The 19,991-nt window shown below is 37.4% G+C and overlaps 1 long non-coding RNA gene across 2 annotated transcripts in view; it reads left to right on the top strand.

Annotated features, from left to right (window-relative positions):
- The first annotated feature begins 616 nt into the window (after positions 1–616).
- Positions 617–19,991, top strand: part of LOC116526020 — a 28,418-nt gene continuing 9,043 nt past the window's right edge. Inside the window, exons 1-4 of one of the 2 annotated variants that reach the window (XR_004257928.1) lie at positions 617–632; positions 3,934–3,939; positions 15,995–16,265; positions 19,932–19,936. This is a non-coding gene — a long non-coding RNA (uncharacterized LOC116526020). Of the gene's footprint in view, positions 633–3,933; positions 3,940–15,994; positions 16,266–17,884; positions 17,889–19,931; positions 19,937–19,991 lie in introns of both variants that reach the window. The other variant, XR_004257927.1, reaches the window with a different exon arrangement.

Raw genomic sequence — 19,991 nt, 5'->3', positions numbered from 1 at the left:
CAGCGATATTAAGAAAAAGGTATGTGGTTAGCAGAACTTCATTATTATGGAGTTTAATTTTATGACTCTACATAATCTTACCAGGCATATTTCCCCTGCCATGTGTTCTGCTATTTTCAGTGGCTTGATACATCCTTGTGTTGATTGAATGCTACGGTTTACATGTGCTCCCCCAAATTCATATGTTAAAACTTAACTGCCAATGTGATAGTACAAGGAGGTAGGTTCTTTAGGGGGTGAATAAGTTGTGAGGATGGGTAAAACTAGGGCCTTTATGAGATGGCTGGAGGGATGAAGTTCATTTCCTTCTGTCCCTTCCATCATGTGAGGACACAGAGTTTGCTCCTTCTGGAGGATGTCACAACAAGGCGCCATCTTGGAAGCAGAGATCATGCCCTCACTAGATAACTAACCTGCTGGCGACTCGATCATGGACCTCCAGCCTCCAGAACTGTAAAAAACAAGTTTTTCTTGTTTATAAATTACCCAGTCTTGGGTATTTTGTTACAGCAGGAAAAATAAACTAAGACACTGAGCATAGGTCAAAAGATCCTTGATCATAAAATCAATGTTCATTTCTGATTTTGTTTAAGAAAATTAGCAACTGATAATAGTGAGCTAGGCATGGTGGTGTGCATCAACAGTTCCAGCTACTAGGGAGGCAGAGGTGGGAGGATGATTCAAGCCCAGGAGTCTGAGGCCAGACTGGGCAACATAGCAAGACCTCATATCTGAAAAAAATGATATTGGTCTCTCTCTTTGTGACTGATTACTTACTGTAAGCAGATCATTCAATTACGATTGAATTGCAGAAATAGTGTAAGAATTTGTGGATCACTTAACAGATTTATTGCAGAAGAGCTAAACAGTCTAATTTCAAAGTATTCATAAAAAATTATATAAGGAACAATGTCCTAACTCCTTGATATCTATCTTCACCCCCAGTGCCGTAATTCATACTCAACACCAAACTCTGGTAGTTTCTTGTACACTATATTGCCTTTTCCTCATTGGACATTCGCTTTTATGATTTCTCAGTGCTCAGAACGCCCCAAGCAGAAGTCACATTCACAAAGATGTGTAGTTTAGTGCTTGGTGTTTGTACCAACTTTTTCAAAAGGCAGCCCCTCTCTTTTCACAGTTGAGTTTTGTGACCCTGCTCCTCAGTCCTGTAGCATCTTGTACTTAAAACAGTCAGAGAACTCCAATGCAATTATCTGTATAACTCTGTTTTCCTAACTATAAAGTTGTACTTTTGAAGAACAGCAAACATATCTTGCTCATCTTTTTATTCTGTGGCCTGGCACCTAACGCATAATAGATACTCAAAAAGATTTGTTGAAAGTAAGAATGACTGGCTGAATGAATGAGAGTTTGAGCTCCTCAAAACTGTCATAGAAGATCAGGAGTTACACTTCTTTAGTTGAAACAGTGAAATCTACCATTGACTAACCTGAGAAAGAAGCAGGGTTTCCTGAAGAGCTACTGACATAGCTCAGAAATAGAAGGAAAAGGTGGGCAATCCTGCTTTGTGAAGACAGTACCCAGCAGAGTTATGAATATCCAGATAAAGAAAGTTCCTGGAACCTCTAAGGTGCAGCCATCAGTTGGGAAGTTTTAACTACCTCTTACTCTGTATGTCATCAGTCCTGTTCAATTCCAGGAGAGTAGAGTCAGTTGGCCCAGAGAATCTCAGGTACTCACTGCTACGATCAGAGGGCTAGGATCCGTTACAGGAGGTGAATGTGTTGAGAAAGTATCTGAGCACATAACAGCAGTAGCTGCCTGAAGACCTCTTCCTCAAAGCCTATCTTATAGAAGGATTGAAGGTAGAGATTTGACGTGACATTTTTTCTATTACATTTTGATATCTGTACATTTTTTTAAACGATAGTATAAGGGTTGAACTTCAGAAGTTTAAATACTTGAATGACTTTTTGAACAACTGCTTCCACGGGTCTTCTTTCTGCTTCTCTACAATACTTTGTTCACTTGGTGGGAGCAGAATTATCATCGGGGTGTGGAGTGAAAGTGTTGAGATTTTGACTCAGATATATTTTAGCTTGTATTTCTTAATTTCCATTTTATACAAAATTTTTTAGATATATAACATATTAAATACCTGTAGCACTTGCAAATACTTACATGTAAAAAGGTATTTTATTCTTTTTTACATTAGAGCTGTGAGATCAATAAAAAGGATTTAATTCTATTAAGTTATAAAGCTATGCAAAATTTCTAAAGTAAATATGAAAAACAATAGGAAAACTTTATAACATGACAAACTGTAGTTACATTAGAAACCAATATAAAATAAAATACTTTGTATTATATATTGTGTATGTAAATAAATATGCTAATATTTTTTGTTATAAAATAAAACAAATTTTATTTTTCTGGCTTAAGGACTTGACCAGGTTTGATTGTGATAGTAGTCAGTGAAAATATCCTCAAATATTACTTTGTGATTGGCGATAGTGAGAATACTTAATTAGAGGCTGGCTTTTTTTGAGCAAATCCATAAAAAATAGATTCCTCTAGATCATTTCATCAAGTTAAAATCATTACATGTAACGTGGCAGAGGTCACTCGTTTACTTTGCATTTATCCTAAACTTAATATTCTGATTCAGTAACCACAGATTTTAAGAATTTTCAAGAAGAAACCAAGCCATTTCTAGATGTCTAATATTCTATTTTATGATTTGAAGTAATTAAAACACAAACTGAAATCTTTCAAGTGAAGTTGTTTGAGTTTGTTGGAAAAGCCAAATGCATAGCATCTTCATGAGAAACAAACAAACATACTGTGTTTACCTGACAAAAAGTCAGCAAAGCAATTCGTGAGGGTGTGAAAGATTTAATTAGCCAGCAATGTGGTTTTTACGGCACTAAATGCTGATTTTGCTTTTACTCGTTTATTTCATTTTATTTTGCGTTGAGTTGGCTGGATTGGTAACGTTGTGTAGATAAATGAATCTACATTTAGAGGTTATCCTTTCGCCTGGCATCAGGTATCTTGTGGATGGTTAATCTTTCCTCTTTCTTTTCCTCGTTTCCTTTTCTTTTGGGGAAGAAAGCAGCAGGATCAGCTCTGCCCTTTCCTCCATCTTTCGTTGGATCTGCCTGCCTGCAAAAAGGGTGCAATCTGACTGTGGTGGATTGATGGCAAATTGACCCAAGCCTCCACTTGCCCTGTTCTGATGCCCTTGCACTGGTATTTTTCAGTTCCTCCCTTCAAGATGTGGAGTCCCTTTCCCCACCCCTTGGATGTAGACTAGTTTTGTGACTTGCTTAGGTTAGCAGAACGCAGTAGAAATGACCATATGTTTGTGCTTTCCTGGCTCTGTTTGAACCCTACTGTGCCGTAAGAACAAGCCCAGATTCATCTGCTGAGAGAGAAACTACTTGCAGCAGAAAGAGTTGTCTCTACTGACCGCATCCTAAACCAGCCAGGCCCCACCCAGTTGACCCGCCAGCTAACCTTGGGTGCACAAGTAGTCCCACCAATCAGTGGAACCTCTAGGCCAACTCATAGATTTGAGAGCACAGACAAATATTTATTGTGTAGGACACTGTGATTTTGTAGTTATTTGTTATACAGTATTTGTGAGACCATGGAAAAATGGATACATGTTTTTCCCATGAAGTAAGCTTAGGAGCGAAAGGGAGGAGAAATTTCTTTGCCCAGGAATTATATGACAGGAAGTATCATCCGTATTTTGGGATGGGGTGTTAGGAAGTCCTTTTGACTGTAGATCTAAGCCATGCTCTCATCAGCTGATAAGAAACAGGTTATCATTTTGGTCTCCATTTATTTGTCACCTGTGTCTTTTCTCATTTGGTTCCAACTCAGGGATGGCAGAAGAGTGTGACAAATGGATGCTCTAAAATGCATGCTTAGCTAAATACTGTGGGAAAAATTTAATAAGAGTAAAATGTAGATAGTGTATATGTACGTGATTAACATGTTATTACAACTGGTTACTATTAGTAAAATGTAGCCCTTTGTTCCGATTGTATGCTAAAATGAAAAAAAAAATTTGTTGGAAGATAGTGGAATCCCCAATGAGTGAATGATTGGCCAATTTATCTATCACTGATTGTGTATTTGCATGGGCTGATGAACTCGCCATGAAGAAAGCAGCTCTTTCTATTTGTTTATCTAACCCTGGTATTCTACAAGAATTAGATACATTTCAGGGAGAAAATACTGTGGTGATTTACACAGTTGTTCATGTGTACTTTTCAGACCAATGGTCTGTACAGGTAGGAATCTGTCAGAGACATAAAGTACAACGAATCATGTAATTTATTTAATCATGCAACACATATTAAGCATCTGCTATTGGTCAGGCTACTATTACATTTGTCAGTGCAAGGAATACAACAGTGCACTGAATAGGCAAAATAATAAAGTTCAAGCACTTATCGTGTAGTAGGGTATACAGGCAGTAAATAATTAATAAATTGTATTATATTTTATCTACATTATAAATATTATATACAATTTCTGCTTGGAATAAGTGATATGAAGGAAAGAAACAAACAAGGTAAAGGAATAAAATGTGATGGAAACGGGGAGCTACTTTAGACAGGGTGGCCAAGGCAGGCCTCTGTGAGGAACTGAGATTGAAGCAGAGACCAGAATCAGGTCAGAAGATGATCATTTAAATATTGCAAGAAAACGCAACCCAGATGTAGGAAATAGCAAGTGTGAAGAAAATAATGAGTAGGAAAACGAAGGACATGTGCCAAGATGGTTTTCTTCTTGCAAACTTAGATGGCTTCACCCATGGTATGTCTGATTTTTTTGAAGGACTGAGACGGGTTAGAAGCAACATGATGGGATGAGAAATAGGAGGAAGAGCTGGGAAGGGACAACTGGGTACCCATTCAGAAAAGAGCATATCAAATCGTCACAGACGAAAATGGCTGGCTATAAATGTGCCTTTCTGCAATCACTGTCAAGGAATGTTTATTCCTCGGAGCTATTCACATAGCAGAATTGTAACTGAGCAATTGTATTTGAGGGAATAAAACCTGCTGCTGATGATACTAGATCAACCCTCCACACACATTCCTTTGATAAAGTTGAGCTGTCATTGAAGACTATCCCTGACCATTCTGTAGACCAAGACGATCTATCTAGTTTCTTCAACTCAATGTATTATCTGTGTTAACGAACACAGTCATGCTATTAAATAAAACAATTCATCTGCTGACATGAGAATTTTGATACCAATCCAAAAGTGCTAAAGTTCTTTCTGAATTTCTTGAATAGTGTCCCAAAAATGCATGTCCATTCAGAACTTGGGAATGTGACCTTCTTGAAAATAAGGCCTTTGGAGATGGAATCAAATTATGATGAGGTGCTACTGGGAGAAGGGGTGCCCTAAGTCCCATAACTGGTGTCCTTACAAGGAGAGGGAATTTGGAGATAGACAGAAACAAAGACACAGTGACAGGAACACCATGTGAAGATGGCAGCAGAGATTGGAGTGATGTGTCCAAGGAGCAGGAAAGACTGAAGGAAGCACTGGTAGCTGAGAGAGGGGTCTGGAACAGGTTGTTCTTCAGTCTCAAACCAAGCATGGCTCTGCTAACAACTTGATGTGGTCATTGAGCTTGCAGAACTGCGAGAGAATAAATTTCTGTTGTTTAAAGCCACCAAATATGTGGTGATTAATACACCTGGAACAAGCGCTCAGGGATACTCATCCTTCTGGCTAAGTGAGTGACCATACTTGGTTGAGGTTTATAGAGCAGTAGAATAGGATTAAATGCACTCAAAACTAAAATTATTTTGAGTATAGTATGTATTTGAAAAATTAGAACACATTGCAGGATTCATAGTATTTTAGGATTATCATGAAGAATAAACAACTTTATACATTTTCTGAATGGATGTTGTTTCACTGCAAATATGTTGAAAAGGTAAAATAAATAAAAATGTCCTCTATAGAACAATAAGAATTAGTAGTGTAGAAGGTTCATCTGTTCTGCAAAAACTATTAAGTGCCAGGCACAGTGCTAAGTGCTAAGGCAGACAGTTAAATAAGCCTTTTTGAGTTAAGTCTTTGCTGTTAATATTTGATAGACTTTTAAAATTATTTTAAAAATAATTTCCAGTTGTTTGAATGAGTGAAAGGTATCCACTGTTTGTAGATTTTATAAGGCACTGTCTTGCTAATCTTCTTATCCCTGTTCTCCACGGATAATTAAAGAACGAAGTAAAATTCTCACCAATAGGCTTCCTCAAGAATGTCAAGACTCATTTTATCTCAGTGTTGTGACCTACATATCAAATGAATCTTAGGAGTGGGGAAGAAAATAAAATTTTAGGCAAAGCCAGAGGGTAATTCATGCTGTGGTGTATGTCAGACAATGCCTGGTGAGAATGTTAAAGTGCTTCTTCGTTAAGTCAAGCTTCTGATGAATGTTCAGAGTTTTCCTGTTGACTTTATAGCCCGAGCTAACAGTATAGACTATTTTTCCTTCTCAATGCCTAAGCCTGCATCAACAATGTCAGCAGCAGCAGCAACGACAGTTCTTTGAATAAAATGCTATATTTTCCAGTAATGAATTCAGTGTCTACACATCAGCTCCTGATCCCTCAGCCCGTTGGCCCTGAATGCTTTCCAGAAGACTTCAGCTGCCAAGAGCGTATGTGGAATGTACCAGCTGTAAAAGTAGGCTTACATTCTCCTAGGACTCAGGAAGTTTTTCTCTGTCTTTCTGTAAAGCATGGGATGCTGGAAGGAATGACTGGAAACTTTCAGGCATTCCATAGCACTCACTCTTACAACTCAATCCTACAGGCATTCAGTCCTGTTGAAAGAATGAATGAGAAGCTGTAGATAATAATAATCAGGTGAGAATGGTAAGGGAGTGAGGAGTTTTCAACTTTAAGGAAGAAGACAGAGAAGTAACTTAGTACCCAAGCAAATGGTAGAGACTATTGTGTAAAGTATGACGTGGTAGAAAGACTTAGACTGGAAACAACTTTTCAGTGAACTGTATGACCTTGCAAAAGTTCAACTTTATGTTCCTCAGTGACTTCATCTTTAATTTAGGGATGATGATACTAGTGCTGCAGGATTCTGTGATGCCTGGGACCTAGCTCACATGGGTGGCAGATCAGTGGCAGCTGCTATATCTTCCACACATTCTAGATATGATGAGATCCTTGAGACGAAGAGTCATGCACCGCCAATCTTCGTGTTCCATAGAACAACTAGTTCAATGCTTGACTCAGAATGGGAATTCAGTATATTTACTGAATTAAAATGCAAGATGCATGATTTAATTTAGACATAAAAGAAACCTTTTTCTTATTAGGTAAGTTCTGCACTTCCTGGACTCACTTATCTTAAAGGAGGGCTACAGTTGTCTTAAGTTTTTGGAAATAGGAGGTACGGATGTGGTTGGAGGTTTAGCTGTCAACATAGAGATATTTAATATTATTACCTTATTTATATTAGTGCATTTTGGATCAAAACCTCTCAAGTCTTTAAAACTGTGGAAGGGACTGCAATAGGAACTTTTTTTATTTTTCTAGAGAATTTAGGTCTCCAAATGAATCAATGTAATCTGCAGGTAGTAACATTGTGAGTATGACTTTCCTCTTTCTATTAACAGATGGAATCTAGTTGACCTTCTCCACTTTTGCTGGGCTACAGTGATTATTTCCAAATTTAAAGAGATCTATGCTTGCCCTTGGGCCTAAAATCCTAAGTAAGATGATGTTCCTTGTTATTAGCTGTACATCCATAGAGCTAATAACTGATCCAAGGAAAATACGTTGAATGGCTTCTTCTCGTATCGTTTTAATGGCTTTCCCGAAGCTCTGTCTTAATCCTCTCCAAACCTAAAAGAGTATCTACAAAACAGAATACGGCAGAGATTTTTATTCACAGCAGTCATTTCCTCACTCTCCCCATATCTTACCTTTGTTCAAGGCAGCAGCTTGAGCTCCCACTGTTTTGTTGTCTAATTCTGTATGTTTGCAAGCTTTTTGTTTTCTTTTTTTCCTGTCTACCTCTTGGATTGCTTTGAACAAGATAAAATGCATTCAGTTGAATGCCAACATTATGTGATTTGATTTTCATTACGATAGTGCCTCTCCTTCCTTTTTTACTTTTGCTGATAATCATTTCTCTTAACTAAACATGATAATTAGCATTTTGTGTTTCTTAAAAGCTGTTTTCTCTCTAGTCATCATAAAAAAACCATAACACAAAAACGGGTGTTTTTCTTCGAGTCATTTTTGTCTTTGGATTTCTCGTTTTAATTGTTTTTCGCATTTGCTGCCATTCAGAAATAAGCAATTCAAAAATATTTTTGATAAGAATTGCTTTTGAGTAATAGTTTTACTTGAAGTTTTCTCTTTTTTTGCTTTCCTTTCATCACAGGAAAAAAAAATCTTATAGAAGATATTAATTTAACAAATCATCCCCATGACTTTTATGAGGTTTGTAGTCTATGTATAAGATATTCAAAGCTCAAACTAAAAAAAAAAAAATGAAAACAGGTTTATCTAACTTAAAGAAAATATCGAATTATAGATGAAATTAATCACGATTTTATTTTTTTTTAATATGGAGTCTCTCTCTGTTGCCCAGGCTGGAGTACTGTGCTGTGATCTTGGCTCACTGCAACTTCTGCCTCCTAGGTTCAAGCAGTTTTCCTGCCTCAGCCTCCTAAGTAGTTGAGATTACAGGCATGCACCATCACACCCAGCTAAATTTTGTATTTTTAGTAGAGACGGGGTTTTGCCACATTGGTCAGGCTTGTCTCGAACTCCTGACCTCAGGTGATCCACACGCCTCAGCCTCCCAAGGTGCTAGGATTACAGTTGTGAGCCACTGTACCAGGCAACATTTATAATAATTCTTTATAAAGACCATTCCTTAGATATTTTTAAATAATGTTTTCATACAAAAGCATAATGACATGTTTATCCTTCCTGAAGGATATAAAACAGAATCAAAACAAAAATATATGCCACATTTTTACATGAAAAGACAATATTAGAAAATGTCAGTTTTCCTAAAACTGATATATAAACTTAATACAATTACTATTTATATTTGCTTTCTACTGCTGTGTCATAAATTATCACTAATTTAGCAGCTTAAGAAATACCTATTAATCTCAGAGTTTCTGTAGGTCAGAATTCTGGGCAAAGCTTAACAGGCTCTTTGGTTTAGTTTTCACCCAATGTTTTCATGATGTCTCTGTGAGCTTGTGCAAGTACAAAGGACTACTGATTATTAGAAGTCACAAGATTCTAAAGCCAGGCTTGTGGTCTCTTTAGCAATATGATTCCCTCTAAAATTGAGTAGATTTCCTCTGTGCTTCCAGTCAGTTCCACATTTCCTTATTCATAATCAAATTAACTTTTCTAGGAAATGATAATAGGTCTTTATTTTCCTGATTTTTTGTCCCTATCTCTGCCTCTCTAGTTCTTGCCTTAATGGCAGCTACTTCAAAACCATCTGAGACAGCAGCCTTAACTCCCACCGTTTGGAAATTCAAAGTACTTCATTTGAGGGACCAATTGTGTAAGGCCCCAAATACCTCTACTGTTTAGTTCTCCTTCCGCAAACCTGTAAATTCTCACTTGACCTCACAGTAGATGTAATGCCTTACTAAAGTGAAAGTGAAAGTCCGTGCTACCACGCTTTCCAACCACTTCTAGCGTCACCCAGTCAGCCTTGCAAGTTAGTACAGGTGACTGTTATACTAAACGTTAGACTAAACTTTGTCAGCTTTTCAGAGTATGATATCCATTTCCACATTTTCAGTTATCCAGGAAAAGCCAATGTCTTATATTGTTATTGTTAGAGCAGCAGTTTACATAGAAATATCTATTTCTGTATTAAAGTATAAAGTAGTAAATAAAGATTCATTTACAAGACTGTAGCAGCAAATGAATCTAAAATATGTGTGTCTTATTACAATGGAAATTTATTGTTTTACAATAGTCAGTTGCAGGTTTTCCAGGTCATCAGTGGTTTTGCTCCAAATGGTGAGTTAGAGACACACATCTCATCCACCTGTGGCTCCATCGTCCTTGAGTTCTGTCTAATAGAATCTGAGTGGAAATGATTGTCATTTTGTGTGTCTTCCCCTATTCTCTTCTCCCTCTACTGAGTGGATGCAGATCAAGATAAGAATTTAAATTAGTATCTTGAAATTTATTTTCTTATCTTGATCTGCCTCCACTCAGTAGGACTCAATGACATGAGTTAGGTCTCACATCTAGGTTCAGTTGAAGCAAAGAAATGTAATCTATTCATATTCCAAAGTAGAAAAAATAGATTCATTTTAGATTTTTGTAAACAACTAATAGCCTCTATTGTACCAGAAAATGATTGTTTGTATGTCTTCATTTAGGGTATTTGCTGCAGCTTTTAAGTAACAGAAAGCTTGATTCTGCAAATGTAAATCTGCTTAGATACATTTCATATAGTCCCAGACACGTAAAGAAATCTGGCAAATCTATTCTGATTTTTTTTTAAGAATTTGGGTCAGACTCTTCCTTCTAAAAACACAGTGAGAAAGCTTCTCAGTCTGGTCTCCAGAAGCATTCTTCTCCATAGTCCCATCCCCGCTACCCACCTAGATTACTGAAGTATGTTGCTCTGCAGAGAGTTCTCTGAACTACTGGAACTCTTCAGAAACAAAATTTATAACACATCTGCAATTAGAAAGAACCCTTCCAGTCAATCCAGCTCCTTCTCCGGGATTGGGAATGTGCTTGGCATACCACCACGTCTCAGCACCTGCCCTCTGTCTAATCTTTTGAATCACTTGTTTCTCTATACACTGTATTAGTTTTTCATGGCATTTGCAACAAATAATTACGAATTTAGTTTTTAAAGACACTGATTCTCTCACCATTCTGGGACCAGATGTTGGAATCAGTCTCACTGGGCTGAAATCCAGGTGTCAGGAGGGCTTCACTCTCTGCAGAGGTCTAGAGGCTCTGTCCATCCCTTCCTTCTTTCACTTCTGGTGACTTCCAGCATTCTTCATCTGTGCCTCATCACTCCAATTTTCAAGTCTCTTGCCTTGTCTCTGCATGTTCTCTGAGGAGGATTGACTGGAAATCTGTTGCCTGGTTCTTCCAGCTTCAGATGGCTGTCGCTGTTTCTTGTTGCATCGCCACATGAGCCCATTCTCTGCCTCTATCTTCACATTGCCTTTTCTTCATCTGTCTATAAAATCTAGCCTGCCTGTCTCTCATAAGGACACTTGTGATGGCATTCAGGACCCACCAAGATAATCCAGAACACTTGCCTCATCTCAGGATCCTTAGCTCAATCGCATGTGCAAATACCCTTTATCTCAAGTAAGGTAACATAGACAGTTTCCAGGGATTATGACCTGATGTCTTTGGGGAAACCATTTTCCAATCTACTACCATATATATATATATATATATATATATATGTATATATATCCAATGTCAAACTTTTTTTTGGTGGAACTGGAACACAAAAAGTTGAGAGAAGATCAGTTGGAATATGTGGGCATCGGTTATATTTACTAATTAAAATGCATTCCATGTGCCCACTTTATCTCCAGAGACTGGATAAAAAGAAAGCAAGCTGTCTTCCCTCTCTTTTTTCCTTACATATAAAAATCAAAAAAAGATAATTGGCCGGGCGTGGTGGCTCACGCCTATAATCCAAGCACTTTGGAGGCCAAGGTGGACAGATCACCTGAGGTCAGGAGTTCAAGACCAGCCTGACCAACATGGTGAAACCTGATCTTTAAAAAAAAAAAAAAAAGATAATAGTAAGAAGTTCACACAAACCAAGTTATGTTGAAGACTCAACTTAGTTTTACCTGAAAGTTGACACAAAAATATTGAAGATCTGTTTAAAGGTAAGCAACATCAGAAAGACACTTGCTTTCTTGCACAAATTCAACTGCTAGAATCTCTACTAATAGTTTATTTTTTTGTTCAGTTGAGAATCTTAGAATTCTAGAACCAAAAGGGGTCACTGAGATTATGTATCCTAATTTCTTTATTTTAGAGGTGAAAATATATGCTCACAAAGGATAATCTTCTTACCAACGTTACAAAGTTAGTTAGCTTGCAGAATGACTCAGCTTTTTTCCTTGCCTCCATTTTAGTGCTCTGAGCTTTTAGACTTATTGCTATGACCATTTTCTTCAGGGGTCACCGTGTACCCTTCTAAATGTCTGATCACCCCTACCCCTAATATAGAAAGCTGTACATGTTGCCCTTTAAATTGTTTATTCACACTTGAACACAGAAAAATAAGTCTCCATTAGAATTCTTTTCAAATATCCAAGATAACGTGGACAGAGAGAGAAATTCAGAGGAAGGAAGTTGGAGGAAGTCACTACCTGTTGGAATGATGTCTTTTTGCTAGATGACTATTACCTCCTAATGAGCCCAAGTTTTAAAATAATAATAAACTAAATCAATCCAAACACCTCCCTCCCTCAACACATGAGGATTACAATTTGAGATGAGATTTGGGTGGGGACCCAGAGCCAAACCATATGATTCCTCCGCTCACCGTTTCCAAATCTGATGTCTTTTCACATTTCAAAACCAATCATCCCTTCCCAAGAGGCTCCCAAACTCCATTTCAGCATTTACTCCAAAGTACACAATCCAAAGTCTCATCTGAGACAAGGCAAGTCCCTTCCACCTATGATCATGTAAAATCAAAAGCAAATTAGTTACTTCCTAGATCCAATGAGGGTACAGACATTGGGTAAATGCTCCCATTCCAAATAGGAGAAATTGGCCAAAACAAAGGGGCCTCAGGCCCCATGCAAGTCCAAAATCCACTGGAGTAGTCATTACATCGTAAAGCTCTGAAATGATCTCCTTTGACTCCATGTCTCACATCTGGGGCACAGTGCTGCAAGGTGCAGGCTCCCACCACCTTGGGTAGCTCTCTCGTGCTGGTGTTGAGTGTTTGTGGCTTTTCCAGGCACACTGTGCAAGCTGTTGGTGAATGTACCATTCTGGGGACTGTAGGACAGTGACCCTCTTTTCACAGCTCCACTATGCCCAGTGGAGACTCTGTGTGAGGGCTGCAACCACACATTTCGCCTTTGTACTGCCCCAGCAGAGTTTCTTCATGAGGGCTCTGCCCCTGAAGCAGACTACCACCTGGACACCCAGGCATTTCCATACTTCCTCTGAAATCAAGGTGGAGGTTCCCAAAGGTCAACTCTTGCCTTCTGTGCATCAAAAATACAACTGAAATGTGATCTGGAGTTGAGTTGCATTCATAAAATTATCTGAGATAAATTCATCTTTTTATAATATTGTGTCATCCTGTGTAAGAAAATAAACAGTTTTTCATTTTTTCAAATTATTTGTCATGTGCCTTTTAGGGATTAACATTTTGTGAACAGAGGTCCTATTCACTATAGAGTAAGTTAATACCTAGGCTCTTTCATTGTTTCTTGCTACTGAGAAAGATGACATGTTTCATTACAATTTTTATTTGGTTTTGCTGGTATAAGGAAATATTAATTTGTATTGGTTCAAATCTGACAACTTTACTTATTTATAAGTTACTTTACTTGTTGACTTGGTTGTGTTCTCTATCTACATAGTCATTTCAAATATAATTTTTTTTATCAGTGTCCAAGATATCTATCTAACAATATGTACAACAGAAGGAAAAATAATGGGCATTCTACTCTTGTTCCCAGTATTTTTTTTTTAGACAGAATCTCGCTGTGTCGCCCAGGCTGGAGTGCAGTGGCACAATCTCGGCTCACTGAAACCTCTACCTCTTGGGTTCAGGTGATTCTCCTGTCTTAGGCTCCTGAGTAGCTGGGATTACAGATGTGCGCCACCACACCTGGCTAATTTTTGTATTTTTAGTAGAGACAGGGTTCTACCATGTTAGCCAGTCTCATCTTGAACTCCTGACATCAGGTGATCTGCCTGCCTCAGCCTCCGAAAGTGCTGGGATTACAGACATAAGCCAACGCACCTGGCCCCCAGTCTTAAAAAGAATGTATTTAACTACTATTTTTCATTAAGAGTATTTGATGTAGACTTTGGTACATAACCCTCACCAAATGAAGGAAATTCTTTTATAAAACAGGCTTGTAAGCTAGTTGTTGTTGTTTTAATCATAAATAGGTATTGAAATTTTTCAATGTTTCCCCCCGCAACTATTGAGATAGCCAAATGATTTTGGAGTCATCTGCTGATTTGTAAGCAGTGGCTAAGAGCTTTGGCTGTCTCACATGTTTATGGAATCAATTGTAAATGTGATAAAATGAGATCCAGAGAGATTAAAAGAGCATTGACATAAATCCAGTATTTTGTACTACTTTTCCTCTTGAGGTGGTTGTGGCTTAGGGCCGAGAAGCAATGACGCTGAAATGTTTCAGCTAAGAGGATAGGAAGATAAGCAGATGATCTGTTAATTTTGGATGGCTCTTGAGACAAAACAAAGTATCTCAGAGCCTGTCAAGAGGAAGGAGAATTACTAGGTATAAAGCAAAAAACAACAAAAGAAATTCTACTTAGGACCTTGGCAAAGCTCTACCCTAAGAAAATACAGTGAATTTGAAATACATAAGCCTTCAAAAAAAGTGATATACAGCATCCAACCACTGAATTTCCATGTGTCATAGTCTTCCTCTACTCTGATGCCAGCAATTGAAAATCATCTGGAAGGCCTGACATCATCCAAAGTCTCAAATGTTCTCTACAATATTTATATACAGTATCAGAAAAACATTTAAATATTTTCAAGTGTTCCAGGAGATAGAAGAAAATGACTAAAGACAATAAAAACAATAGACCCGCAGGTTTTATACATACTAGAAGCATCATACATCCTTGAGGGTAAATATAATTAATTTCTTGTGCTAAAAATAGTACATGGAAAAATGGGGAGATTCATCATAGGACTGGAATCTTTAACAAAAAGAATCCAATGGCCAAGAGGTCATTTTAGAACTGCAATATACAGCAACCGAAAGTCAGAATTTAATATATAGGTTTAACAGCAGATTAGAAACAACAGAAGAGAAACTCGGTGAACTGAAGGACTGGTCATCAAAAATGTTCATATAAAATCATGAGAAGAATAGAAGATGCAGAAAAAAGACAAAACATCTACACAGTGTACTATATAACACATATATATAAATACATATTATGGAACACAGAAAGAAAGATAACATAGTTTTACTAACATTAAAAACCCTAGACACTACAGCAAAAAAATCAAAAATAAAAAGAGACATTTTATAATGATTAATAGGTCATTAATTAATAGGTGAGAAGGGAGATAATGAGTTGGGCCAATGGATTAATTAGTATGGGAAGGATTAAACGAACATTTTCAGGGCATGGGCCTGATGGCTTGTTTAGCTGACCTTACTTAGAACATAGTGTAATAGGTAGCATGGAGAGTTTTGAATTCTCAGGTATGGGTTCAATTCCTATAGTTCTAGAAAGAAGAGGGTTTAAACCTCTATGATTTACTCTATCAAAGTAATTCTTTTATCAGACATCTTTCTTATGTTTGAGGTGGGATGCTGGATGTTAGGATGGGTATCAGAATATATCATATACATAGTGCTAGTGTAAGTGGCAAAATATTTTTTCATAGGAGATATATCAATTGGTGGTAGCGGAATTGAGGATATGGTGTTTGAATTCACAAAAATAAGGTGGTTATAAGGAGGGTTTTAGAGATGAAATTTTTTGTGATAATAAACTAATTAAGATATAGGATATAAGAATTGGGTTAACAGTAGCTATTTCGGTCTGATATAAGCTTATTCGGAGAAGGATATTTTCATGTTACTTATACTAACATTGTTGCTTCTATTGAATAATAGATTAGTCCAGTGTGATTTTAGGAGTTCAGTAAAGTGGGTAGAATTAAGAGTGATTGAATATTCAGCTTGAATGCTTTCTTAATTGGTGCTGCTTTTAGGCCAACTATAGTAATGAAAAGTTTTACTCTCTGTGAAAGGTTATTTCTTAGGGTCTGAAGAGCTGTCCCTCTTCAGCCTAACAATTAAATTTACAGGGGGATTAAATAATTCTGTAGGTAAATTTAAGATTGAACTAAGATTCTGTCTTGGACAACCAGCTATCACCAGGCTTGGTAGGTTTGTTGTCACTACCCATAGATTTTCCCACTATTTTGCCACATAGATGGGTGTGCTCTTTTAGCTATCCTTGGGTAGTTCACTTGGTTTCGGGGAGCATTGTTGAAGTTCTCTGTACAAGGTTATTTCTAGTTAATTCATTATGCAGAAGGTAGAAGGATTTGTCTTTGTTTTTCGATGCTTTGTTTTTTCGTCTTTCCCTTACGGTACTGTATCTGTTGCGCCTAAATGCAATTTCTATCACCTATACTTTTATAATAGGTAAATGATTTAATTATTATAATTTGGTAGTATGATTACCTGAGGTTGGGGCTAGAACAAAGTGATCAAGTTAATGATGAGATCTTCCGGGTGTAAGCTGGTTGCTTTAGGCTAAGCTACACTTTGGTTCATCCAAGCGCACTTTCCAGTAAGCTTACCATGTTACAACTTATCCCCTCTATATCAGCATGTAGTGGCTTTTGGTAAAGTACTTTTATATGATGTTTGAGGAGGGTGATGGGCAGTGTGTGCGTGCTTCATGGCCTTATTCAATCAAGCTCTCTATTCCTGATTTACCGCTAAATCTTCCTTGGGTCTTTAGGTTTCATAAAGGTTGGTGTAGAATTTTCTGAATTAGAAAATGTAGTCCATTTCTTCCCACATCATTGGCTACACCTTGACCTAAGGTTTTTGTGGTCATACTTGTGCTTACTTTATAACCTTTGAAGGGCTTGCTGAAGATAGTGGTATATGGGCTGGGGGCAACGGGTGGTGAGGTCTACTGGGGTCTATCAATTACGGAACAGGCTCCTCTAGAGAGATATAAAGCACCGTGAAGTCCTTTGAGTTTTAACCTGTTCCTTGTAGTATTCTGGCAAGTAATTTTGTTGATTAAATCACTGAGGTTTAGGGCTAAGCATAGTGGGGTGTCTAATCTCAGTTTGTATCTTAGCCATTGTGTCTTTAGGGTGTTAAAGCCACTTTCGTAGTATATTTTATTATAGCTGGAGTTTTCTGCAGCTTAGATATAGATTAGCTTTATTGAGGATAGACCTTAAACACTCTTTACGCCAGGTTCTATTAACTTGAGTTAATCATATGGCCTCAGTAGCTGCCACGAAATTGACCAACTCTTATAATTAGTGTAGCTTAGTTAAACTTTCGTTTATTGCTAAAAGTTTGTCACTGCTGTTTCCCGTGTGGGCGTGGCTGAGCAAAGTGTTTTGAGCTGCATGTGTGTGCTTGATACTTGCTCCTCTTGTTCTGGAAATCTAGAGGGCATTTTCACAGAGGTGTGGATACTTGCATCTGTAATCTCACTGAGAGCTAATAGAAAGGCTAGGACCAAACCTATGTGTTTATGGGGTGATGAGAACCCGTCTAGACATTTTCATTGTCTTGCTTTGAAAAATTAAGCTATATTAACTTGATAGATGTGAAGGCAATGGGGATGAGGGAAATAATTATAAGTAGGAAGTTTTGAGGTTTAATTTAAGTCTGGTTGACTAGGGTAGAGATTTGAGTGTGTTTTCTGGAGGGTCCTTTTTAAGGTATGTGAAGAGTAATCGCAGCTAGTAATATTAATTAAAATATATAGTGATTGTAGGAGGTATGTGTATTTGCTAGTGAAATGGGGATTATGTTTAGTAAATTTTGTTAGTAGAGGGGTATCTGTTTAGGGTAACTGACTCAAAAAATACAGGTTGATTCGGATTTTTGAGTACGGTTTCTTGTTATTGGGTTTTGGTTAGTTATGTTTGTGGGTTTATGGGCATGGTTGAGTATAAATACAAATTAATTATTAATTATATTTTATAAGTATGAATTAAATAATACCTTATGGTTGGGATGTTGATCAAGAAGTTCAATTTAGGTTCGATCATAGCAATAAAGCTTATGAAAATCACATTCAGGTACCACAGCAGTTGGTTTGGAAGACTTAAGCCTCACGGCGATGCTGACTGATTACACCCCGAAAAGTTAAAATACGAAAGGCACATCCTGCTCCCATGATTGAGTTAAGAGGGTGATAGCGCTGATACTGTCAAGATGTCTTATTTAAGGGGAATGTGTGAACGATCTTAATGATATGGCCCTGAGGTAGGAATTAATTAATTTCCCTTCTCACCCCAAAGGTATCCAAAACCCAATCCCCAAAATTGTGACCATGTAATATATAATATGTAGTAATTTATCTTTAATTTCTCCCAAACCTCCTCCAATACCCCAAAACTAGCCTCTTCCTTTTTTTCTTGAGACGGAGTCTTGCTCTGTCGCTCAGGCTGTAATAGTGCTATGGCTTGATCTCAGCTCACTGCAACCTATGCCTCCCAAGTTCAAGTGACTTTCCTGCCTCAGCCTCCTGAATTACAGGCGCCTGCCACCACACCCAGCTCATTTTTGTATTTTTAGTAGAGACGGGTTTCATCAGGTTGGCCAGTCTGGTCTTGAACTCCTGACTTCAGGTGATCTACCCGCCTCGGCTTCCCAAAGTGCTGGGATTACAGGCATGAGCCGCCGCGCCTGGCCACTACCCTCTTCCTTATACCTATAACAACTATCTGACAACTACATGTATATATCTGTGCATACACAGGCAGACACATGTTGCCTTTCTTTTACATTTCAACACTATTAGCACCCAATTTCTTGTGATTAGTGTCACACTGACTCAGACACAAACCCACTGTTCAACGGCTTTTCTTCACAACAATCTATGGCTCATGCCAACATGAGTCAAAGCCTATGCAGACAACTGTGTTTACTTCACTCAGTGATCTGAACCACTTCAGTGACTGTCTTCGGCTCATTTGTTGAAAACTAAATCTTTTGGTCATACATTGATGATCCTCTACCATCTAAACAAACTATTCTTCCAGCTTCATCTCTCATCGTAGTATGTAGCCAGATTTGTGACTCTAGAGTTCAACCAAAATTCCTTTCCAGTCTCTGCATTTTCTTAAGTCATTTACTCTAATTCAATTATTTTAAACTTTAATTAAACTTTCTCCTTTCACCTTGGGAACTGTACACATTTTTAAAGCCCTAGCTTTACAATTCTCCATGAAATTTTTTGAAATTTTACTTATTTGAAAGAACAGTACTCCCTTGGCACTAGTCAGTTGGCTTGTAATTATTCTGGCTTTCATAATGGTTGGTTGTATAACTCTCTTATGTCCTTTAATAAATTGTAACCTTTTTTTGGACAAGCACTTGTCTTAATTATTTTTAAATCCAAGGGTCAGCCGAAAGTCTTGCACAAAAAGCTCAATAAATATTTGTTGAGCAAATTAATTATTGGATGAGTAAATATATAATGAATGTAATGAAGGCCGGAATTTTGTACCGGCAGCCAGTTTTCATGATTTTCAAGTGTAATGACATTATAGTTACATGTATCCCTGTATGTGGAAATGTCATATATGCACATATGTGGGTATGTGTGTACACATCCACACACATCCATATGCATACTTATATATACTTATGCATACGCATATTTTATGCTTGTAAAGTGAAATTGAGGAGATTCAAGTTTTTCAAAACCTACTGTAAAGCTTATTAAATATTGCTTATATGTCATATATCAGTTAATAATTTTAATAATTTTTTGACCATATGATATAAATATGAATACATATTTAAAGGTATATTCCTTTTTAAATGGTCTCTTTTAAACTGTTACTAAATAATCACATAGGACATTAGCATTCGTTAGAAGTATAGTGTTTGTAGAAAATAATGATGCATCACTGAAGCAACTGAAACTGAGGCAAAACATAGAACCTATTATGACAGTAATAGTCCAGGGGTTAATGCAGTTTTGACACAATAAATGTCATGAGATTGTTGTTGTGT

The sequence above is a fragment of the Sapajus apella genome, unplaced genomic scaffold (assembly GCF_009761245.1).
Source record: "Sapajus apella isolate SASKATOON/1434 unplaced genomic scaffold, GSC_monkey_1.0 scaffold49, whole genome shotgun sequence".
Lineage (NCBI taxonomy): Eukaryota > Metazoa > Chordata > Mammalia > Primates > Cebidae > Sapajus > Sapajus apella.
Note: the sequence above shows the minus strand (reverse complement) of the source record. Positions and strands in the feature narration are given on the sequence as shown.